The 8,258-nt window shown below is 40.9% G+C and overlaps 1 long non-coding RNA gene across 1 annotated transcript; it reads right to left on the bottom strand.

Annotated features, from left to right (window-relative positions):
- Positions 1–954: 954 nt before the first annotated feature.
- LOC120873224 lies at positions 955–6,583 on the bottom strand. Its single transcript, XR_005723415.1, has 3 exons — positions 1,609–6,583; positions 1,282–1,393; positions 955–993 (listed from the first exon to the last, which is right to left on the bottom strand). It is a non-coding gene; the product is annotated as an uncharacterized LOC120873224 (long non-coding RNA).
- Positions 6,584–8,258: the final 1,675 nt, after the last annotated feature.

Below are 8,258 nucleotides of genomic sequence, written 5' to 3'. Positions count from 1 at the left end.
AACACACAGCGCTGAGACAACTCAAAGTGGCGAGTGACAGTTAAGATAATGGAATTTTGGAAGCTTTTCTAAAAGGGATCCTCAGGATACAATTATTCTGTTAATAGATTCTTCCTTAATGTAGCTGGATCTTCAACTTTTTTTCCTCTGAAAGATATTTATTATGATCGCTGGCAGAGAGGTGCTGGTCTGGGCTTTTATACTATGATCAGTTTTTCATATAATTTCCTCTTTCCAGAGCAGGATGAATTTTAGCTGAAGCCTGTGCCTGCCATTTAAAGAAATAAAATATCCTATTTCCATTTCTATTACGAGAAACATTTCAAAGCATTCTTCCCTCATTTCTTTCATTTATAAACCATTTGCCACAAACCTTTGATTAGAAAATAACTATTGGTTTACACACTCAACTGCTAATATTTTAAAAGACAACAATTTAAATGTGGTTGAAGTCAATTTCCAATTCACATAGCCTATTTGGGGTTCATTTCCTTAAATCAGGCGTGACCAAGCAAGAAAGTATCAATTTGTCACTGTTTTGCCTTTGTACCCAATGTTTTTTCATGAAGTGCATTGTGGTTTCTGTAACAATGGCCTATTTCTCAATTAATGTTTTAGAAAGCAGGAATATAAAGATATATATAAAGCATGTGTATATGTACATAGAATATTGCAATGAGTAAGGGGAATGTGTTCGCAAAAGTTGTATTTTAGAGCCCAGCTACTGAGAGGTCTGGGAACAAGCAGCTTGTTAAAAATGCAGAATCTCAGTCCTGCCCAAACCGCTGTCCCCCTACCCCCACAGAATCACATAATTTGCATTTAAACAAGATCCCCAAGTAATTCATATGCACATGAGGTTTTAGGGATCTCTCTAATTTAGATGATTGAGGTTTTTACCTTAATAGTTGAGCTTCCCTGATAGCTCAGTGGGTAAAGAATCTGTCTGCAATACAGGAGACCTCGGTTTGATTCCTGGGTTGAGAAGATCCCCTGGAGAAGAGAAAGGCTATTCACTCCAGTATCCTGGCCTAGAGAGTTCCATGGACTGTATAGTCCGTGGAGTCACAGAGAGTCAGATGCCACTTTCACTTTTCACCTTAATATTTTAAGTTTTAGAGGGGAGAAAGCTTATAGATAAGAGGATCCATATTTTCCAAAAAGTTTAAAACTATATCATAAATTCTTTAAAGCTGCCTCCAAATCATTTAATATCTTCATTCAAAGCTGTTACTTTCTTTTCCTCCCCTTGAAGAAGTCTTAGAGCATCCTTGAACTCACCAAGCCTTCTAAGGGAGAGTCATCCTTTTCATGAATCATGTTCCTTTACCCCAAACATTGATAGAGATGTCTAGCACATTCCTGAAGGATAGGCATGGTGGAAGGGTAGAGCCTGGATATTAAAAATCCAGAACCTATTGTTAGATTTAAAAAACTGAATCACTGTAGTGAACCATATTACTTTTATAACTAATAAAAACGTTTTAAAAATCATATTTTTATTGTAATGTTGACCGTTCTGCTAATACAAGACAGAGTTGAGTATTTTACAGGAGAGATGACAGAATCCTTGGAAAGGCCTAGACAATAGAAGTGGCTTTCACTCACCTGCTAAAGTCTGCAAAAATCCACCACTGGACTCATATTCCTTTCATTTTATAGTTGATGGTATTTGTGGCATCTTCTTTAGACTTGGAGGGATCTTAAGATGTGGTCCAACTCTCAACAAATTTCCTGGGTGTTGAGAAATTTAAAAACATGTAAATACTTAGGATGGACTGAAATACTGTAAACAAAGACAAAAGACAAAGGGTAAACTGGAGGAAATATTTGCCTTAAGGGCTCACTTCCTCAATTGAAAAGGGGTCTATATAATTCAGGTGGAAAAAGATATACCAGTGGAAAAGTGGACTAAGGATATGAATAGGCAGTTCACACTCAGAAGTGAAAAATACAAACAGGGAACAAATGCATGAAATGGTGTTCAATGATATTGATAGTTAAATCAAAGCAACTATGGGAGAATGGATCTTACCTATCGTGTTGGCAAAAATGAAAATACTTGATAACATCAAAGAGGTGCATTCATCCACTGTAGATGAGAATGTATTGGTCTAACTGTTTATAAGGGTGCTTTGGTGGTTTCGATCCAAATTCTGAATATATATAAATTCTAATCCAGGTACTCTACTGCCAGGAATTTAATATAGAAGAAGGATACTTGCAAAAGTACTTTAGACGAGATGGATGAGGCCCTGCAGCGCAGCATGACTTGCAGTATTAGATGTCTGGTAGCATCTACAAGGAGCATCACTCCAGAGAGCTGGCACCCATGACCGTGCAACCCAACCAAAGAAGACTACAGTAGCCACACAGCATCCGGTGGGCCAGCTGGGCTCTGGGGGGACTCTTTCTGCAACGTTCCATTTGCCTAGTTTAGGCCTCTGCATGAAGTGACTGCAGAGCCATTTTGCAATGGGATTACTTGAAAGTTGGCTTGTAGGGAGTATTGATCATCTCTTATGGTCTTTCTGAACTCCCCAGAAAATTGGTGCTGCAACGGCTCAGCGTGTCACCTGACTCCAAGGAAACCACCCAGGTATGCCCAATGTGTGTTAAAAGCAGGTGCTGTTGATCTGATTCTCAGAGCTGTGTCACAGTGATGACACACAGCCAATGAGTTAAATCCCTCTTGACACGTTATACCAGCCTCTGACATGTTACTGATGTAAAATGATATAATGTGTTGAAAATGGTAATATTTAAAACTATGATAATATATAAGTCCAAATAACCAGCAAGTAATATCACTTTCAAATATTAAAATGGAATGATAGTAATCACTTGGTCCCATTCTGAAAATGCATCTTTCTCGGAATGACGATAATCACATAATAATAGCAACTAACATCTACTTAATCCCTGCTATTTACAGACATATGTTATGCGGATTATCTCACATCCTCTTCACAACAGCCCTCTCAGGTAGGTATGATTAATAACCCTATTTTGTAAACTAGAAAACCAAAGGCCAGAGAAGTGAAGTAACCTGCCGGAGGTCACACAGCTGCTAAGTGGCAGAAGCTCCTTTAGCAACATGGCTACATACGCCTTCTTTTAAAGGAATCCAGAAATGTCAATGGGCCTTTTCAAACTCACTTCAAAACCTAGATGATATCTCTGACACACACACTGGAAAAGAAATACAGAGCATGTAAATGGTATGCTTGGCTTGCTACGTGGAAGTCATCAGGCCACTGACTCAGCTTTCATGAACCACTGTTTCTTTATCTCTACAGTGGAGATAATGACAGTACCGTTATTACAAAATTTGTGGTGAGAATTCAACACTGTTAGGAGCTGAATGTGTCTCCCTCTCCCTCATCCCAAATTTATATATTGAAGCCCTAATCTCTAGGAATGGTTTGGAGATAGAGCCTTTAAAGAAGTGATTAAGTTATAAAATGAGGCCATTTGGGTGGCCCCCTAGTTAATCCATTCTAACTAACGAGGGTCCTTATAAGGAGAGGAGATGAGGGCAAGAGTCACACGGATGCTTACACACAGAGGACAGGCCACGTGAGGACACAGCAAGAAGGCGGCCACCTGCAGGCCCAGGAGAAACCAGACTCGCCAACACCTTGATCTTGGACTCCCAGTCTCCAGACGTATGAAAAAATAAATTCCTATTCTTGAAGCTACTCAATGTGGTATTTTGTTATAGCAGCCCTGAAAAATATTTCAAATATATTTAGAATAACTACCATAATATCCAGCTCAGTAAATGGTTTTAGTATTAGTTCAGTTGTGAATACACACACACACATACACTGTCACACACACACTCACAGCCTTTGTTTTGACTTAAGGGGCATGTATCCTAAGGTACATAATCTGAAAAATGCCTCTGGTCCAGACAATAGACTTTTCAAGAGACGTTTAATTAAAAGACTAAGGATTTCCCTGGTGGTCCAGTGGTTAAGAATCTGCCTGCCAGTGCAGGGGACACAGGTTCAATCCCTGGTCCCAGAAGATTCCACATGCCGTGGGGCAACTAAGCCTGCATGTGGCAAATACTGCAGCCTGTGTGCCCTAGAGCCTATGCTTCCCAATAAGAGAAGCCACTGCAATTAGAAGCCCACACACTGCACCTAGAGAGTAGACCCCACTCATCACAGCTAGGGAAAGCCTACGCACAGCAGCGAAGACCCAGCACAGACAAAAATAAATGAAATCATAAAAAGAGAAGTGGTTTAAAAATTAAAAGACTGAATATAGTTCACTTTTAAAACTAATAAAGTCTAGTTAACACTGATTAAAAGTCAGTTATAATATGGCATCCTATTATGATGTTAAAACTGCATGTGACTTCGGAAAGTTCCTTTTTTTGCCTGGTAGCTACATGAAGCGTAGTTAAGTCTAGGCTGAAAATTGATGCCATTTGGAGAGTAATACACAAAAGTCATGACAGAAAGAGAATGAGAATATCCAAATATAAACCATTGTAGACTCCCAGAAAACACAGAATTCTGACAGTTCCTTGAATGAAGCTACCTAGATCAGAGCTGGTCTATAAATGTCTCCTGAAGCACCAGTTCCAATCACTTGCCTTAAACTTGTCTTAAGGAAGGTTCTAACGACACATCTGGACTCGGGGAAGAGTGCCAGGTGGATTAGGAATGGCTGTTTGAACAAGGGGATAAAGAGTTACTATTCTGGATCTGGAAATTAGATGATGGATCGATCCTTCTGACTCCTTAAGTTTACGGCCTATCAGATTCAGGCTATTATGCATATTGAACGCATCTCAATTCTGTAAGTCAGCAGTTCTGAATTCACTAAAAAGTAAATGTTTTCCTTTATACATCTATTTCTTGAGACATTTAAGCTTTGTTACTTAAGAACACAAGGAGAACACTGCCTCGGGCCAACAAAGACCATCAACCTAATCACTGTGCAGGTTTCTCAAGCCGACAAATCCATACAATCAGAAGAGGAAGAGAGTTTTTCCTCCAGAAGTCACCATGGTAGCCTTTTAGGCTGCCGCCAACAAATAGGCATGCGGTTCACACATTTGCATCAATCTCTAGCTAGTTACTGTTTAAGTTAACTCCTGATGATTGCATGTTATCATGGAGGAGGCCAGGTCGTGGGATGTGTCACCCACTGAACCGTCCCCTGGAATGTGAGAGGGGACATATTGGCCCCACGCCTGAACTTCACTTGTTTCTACACAGAGGACTGAACACTTGTTTCTACACAGAGGACCAAAGCTCCCACTGTAAGCGTGAGTCAAGGCTGATACAGTAGCCAGCCAACCCCGTCTCCTCAATGGAGAAAGTTATTCCTAATGATTAACAATTAGCATTTGCATCCAAAGCACCAAGCCCAGCTGTCTAAAGTAAGGTGCTAAGAGGTCTAAGAATCTGGGTTTCAGCCCCAAATAGGCCAATTAGCTTCACGCAGAGAAACCTCCAGCTCCACTCCAACTATAGTCTGCCATGTGAGTTAGGGGGAGGAAAGAGACAGAAGCCCAGAGGGACAGGGAGACTGACTATAGTCAGGTTCAGCACCAAAGGGCAGGTGCTGCTGAGAGAACCCCAGCCCCCTTCTCCCCAAGATCATCACAACAGATGTGTAGTCCACACTCAATACGTATCACTGCAGAAGGATAAGAGAAGATGTTTGATGTTCTAAGTTAGTCATTGCGTCCCAAACATGTGATGCCTATGGCATCTCACACAACTCCTTATGCACAGGGATGTGTGCAATAAGTATCTGTGGACTGGCTACATTTCAAAATAAAAGTCAGCCTATTACTTTCATTCAATAGAACAAAGTATGCTCACATCTCTATTAAATCTGTTGAAGGAAGCTGGCTTATGAAGCAACTTATTGTACTGTGTTAAGGATTCTGCCCAAAGTTTGTAAATTAAAAAAGAATTATTACGTTACTTTAAAATTTCACTCAAAACATGAAGTAGAACAAAATAAGAATTATGTTGGTTTATTTTCAATGGTGAAAACAATCTAGAAGACTTTAAAGACTTTCAAATTTAAGAAATTCCAACAGGCAAAAATAAATTTTTTTTCAAAAATTCAGCAGGCAGACTGCTGTTAAGATGATGCCATAATTTAGAAACTCATTGTGCTTAATCCCGATAGTAAATTAGTAACTTTTTTAAAGAATAATACTTTTTAGAGAGAAAGAGAGCTATTCTTTTCATGTTGGTAGCTAAATTGTCAGAAGTCACTATAAAGTAAAACATCAACAAACAAAAAAAGAGATGACTCCAGTCAGGGGGTGTCCAGCTTATATTTATTCTAGCTTCATTTATACTCTCCAGCTATGCCCAGTGTCAGTTTGTAAACGACACATTTCTTATGCCATTCTGGAAGCAGTGCCTCCTTAGGCTGGCTTCACTTGCCACCAGCAGAATTGCCATACTGTGGAAAACATTCTAAATGACTGCTTTTTTTCCTGAGAGATGCAAAAAGATGAGCTTTCATGGATAGCAAGGGATCCCTTAACTGATTCAGTATACTTCGCACATGTGTGTTAGGAAACTTCCCAATTGAACATTTAGTTATGCTTTTTTTTAAAAACAATAAAAAGTTGCTTCTAAAACAATGCAATCTCTCATTCAAATATCAGGGTTTCTAGCACCTTATCTGAAGAAACCCCTGTAAATCCTCTGCCCTTTCATTGTCTCCTGAGAGGCTTTAATAACCAGGAAGCAAAAGATGGAACGTGAATTCAGGCAGCATAAGTGGTAACCTTCTCCCCCACTCCCTGTTCTCTACAACCCTGTGGAATGCTTTTTGAAGTCAGAAGGAGCTCCCTAGGAGGTGAGGGCTGACTTTGGCTGCCAGCAAACAGAAATGTTCAGCTACTTAACACGGGTCCACATGTGGCAGCTACAAAAACACCATCAGAATGTGAAACCTACTTGCTTCAGTGGTAATCCCCTTACCCTCAAATCTTTGCAAACCTAGGGAACCATGGGAGTAGGTAAACTTGGGGGGGGGGGTAGAGTGGAGAGAAATAGCCTGTGATTTTAGTCCAAAATTTGTACTGTGGGGTGAATCTTGGAACATATCCTGCTGTGCTTTTTTTCGCACATTGCCCTTTGAGTCTGCAGTCTTGGGCTGCGTGAGTGTTGTGTTTAACATAAAGCCTGGGGTGGCACAAGGGTTTTGGAAAACTGACTAATAGGTGTTTTATGTTAATTATAAGTCAGAAGAAAGGCGATGTCAGAGTAGGTTCCCAAGGTGCCCTTCTCAGGCTGCCCTTCTCAGGCTAAGCATTGTATTTACTTAAGTTACATCAGACTATAGCTTCCTTTACCCTGTGGACAGAGGGCTGTGTGCACTTGCCCAGAATGATCTGGGGCCCACTTTTGTGCCCTTCTGTAGGTGCCTTGGTGAGCTACAGAGTCTGGTCCTGCTATTTCCTATGAGGCATCGGTGCTAAATGCAGTGCTCACCCTGCAAATGATGGCTGACCGGAAGTGTCAGGCATACGTTTTCTCCTCAGTGCCAACAGGAGTTGGACCAAATAGATGACCTTTGTGATCTTTTCTTCCTCTAAGAAGATCACATTCACCAAATGTGATCTTTTCTTCCTCTAAGATGTCATGAGTCCAGCCAGTGATTCTGTGATGCTTAAGTGTAGAGGGAGGAAAACATCACAGAAACCAGTAGAATATGACACCAACAGAAGGAGCTTTGGCATCAGACAAAGCCAGGTCCAAGTCCCACTTCTCTCATTCATGAATCCCATGGACTGGAGCGAGCAATTCATCTTCCCTGAGTCACAGTTTCTTCATTTATACAAACAGGAACAACAGAGATAATTTACCCCCTGGTGGGAATTAAATGAGATCATATATAAGGAAATGGCAACCCACTCCAGTATTCTTGCCTGGGAAATCCCAGGGACAAAGGAGCCTGGCGGGCTACAGTCCATGGGGTCGCAAAAGAGTTGGACACGACTTAGTGACTAAACAACATCAAGATGTTGCACATGCAGTATGGTGCCCAGCACGTAGGAAGGGCTCAATAAACGTGAGCTCTCATTATTAACATGATGAATTAACTCCCAACCCCAGATCACCGATCTACACACTCTTCTCTGAAAAGGACAGGGCTTAAGTCATCACAGCTGGAACACAGATGTGAGGGACTGAGGAGCAGACATAATCTTCCTCTCCGCATGGATCCAGCTTCGCTCCTTCGTAAAGCAGTATGTGGTCCCA

This window comes from Oryx dammah, unplaced genomic scaffold, assembly GCF_014754425.2.
Source record: "Oryx dammah isolate SB20612 unplaced genomic scaffold, SCBI_Odam_1.1 HiC_scaffold_13, whole genome shotgun sequence".
NCBI lineage: Eukaryota > Metazoa > Chordata > Mammalia > Artiodactyla > Bovidae > Oryx > Oryx dammah.
This window is presented reverse-complemented; position numbering and strand designations above follow the sequence as displayed.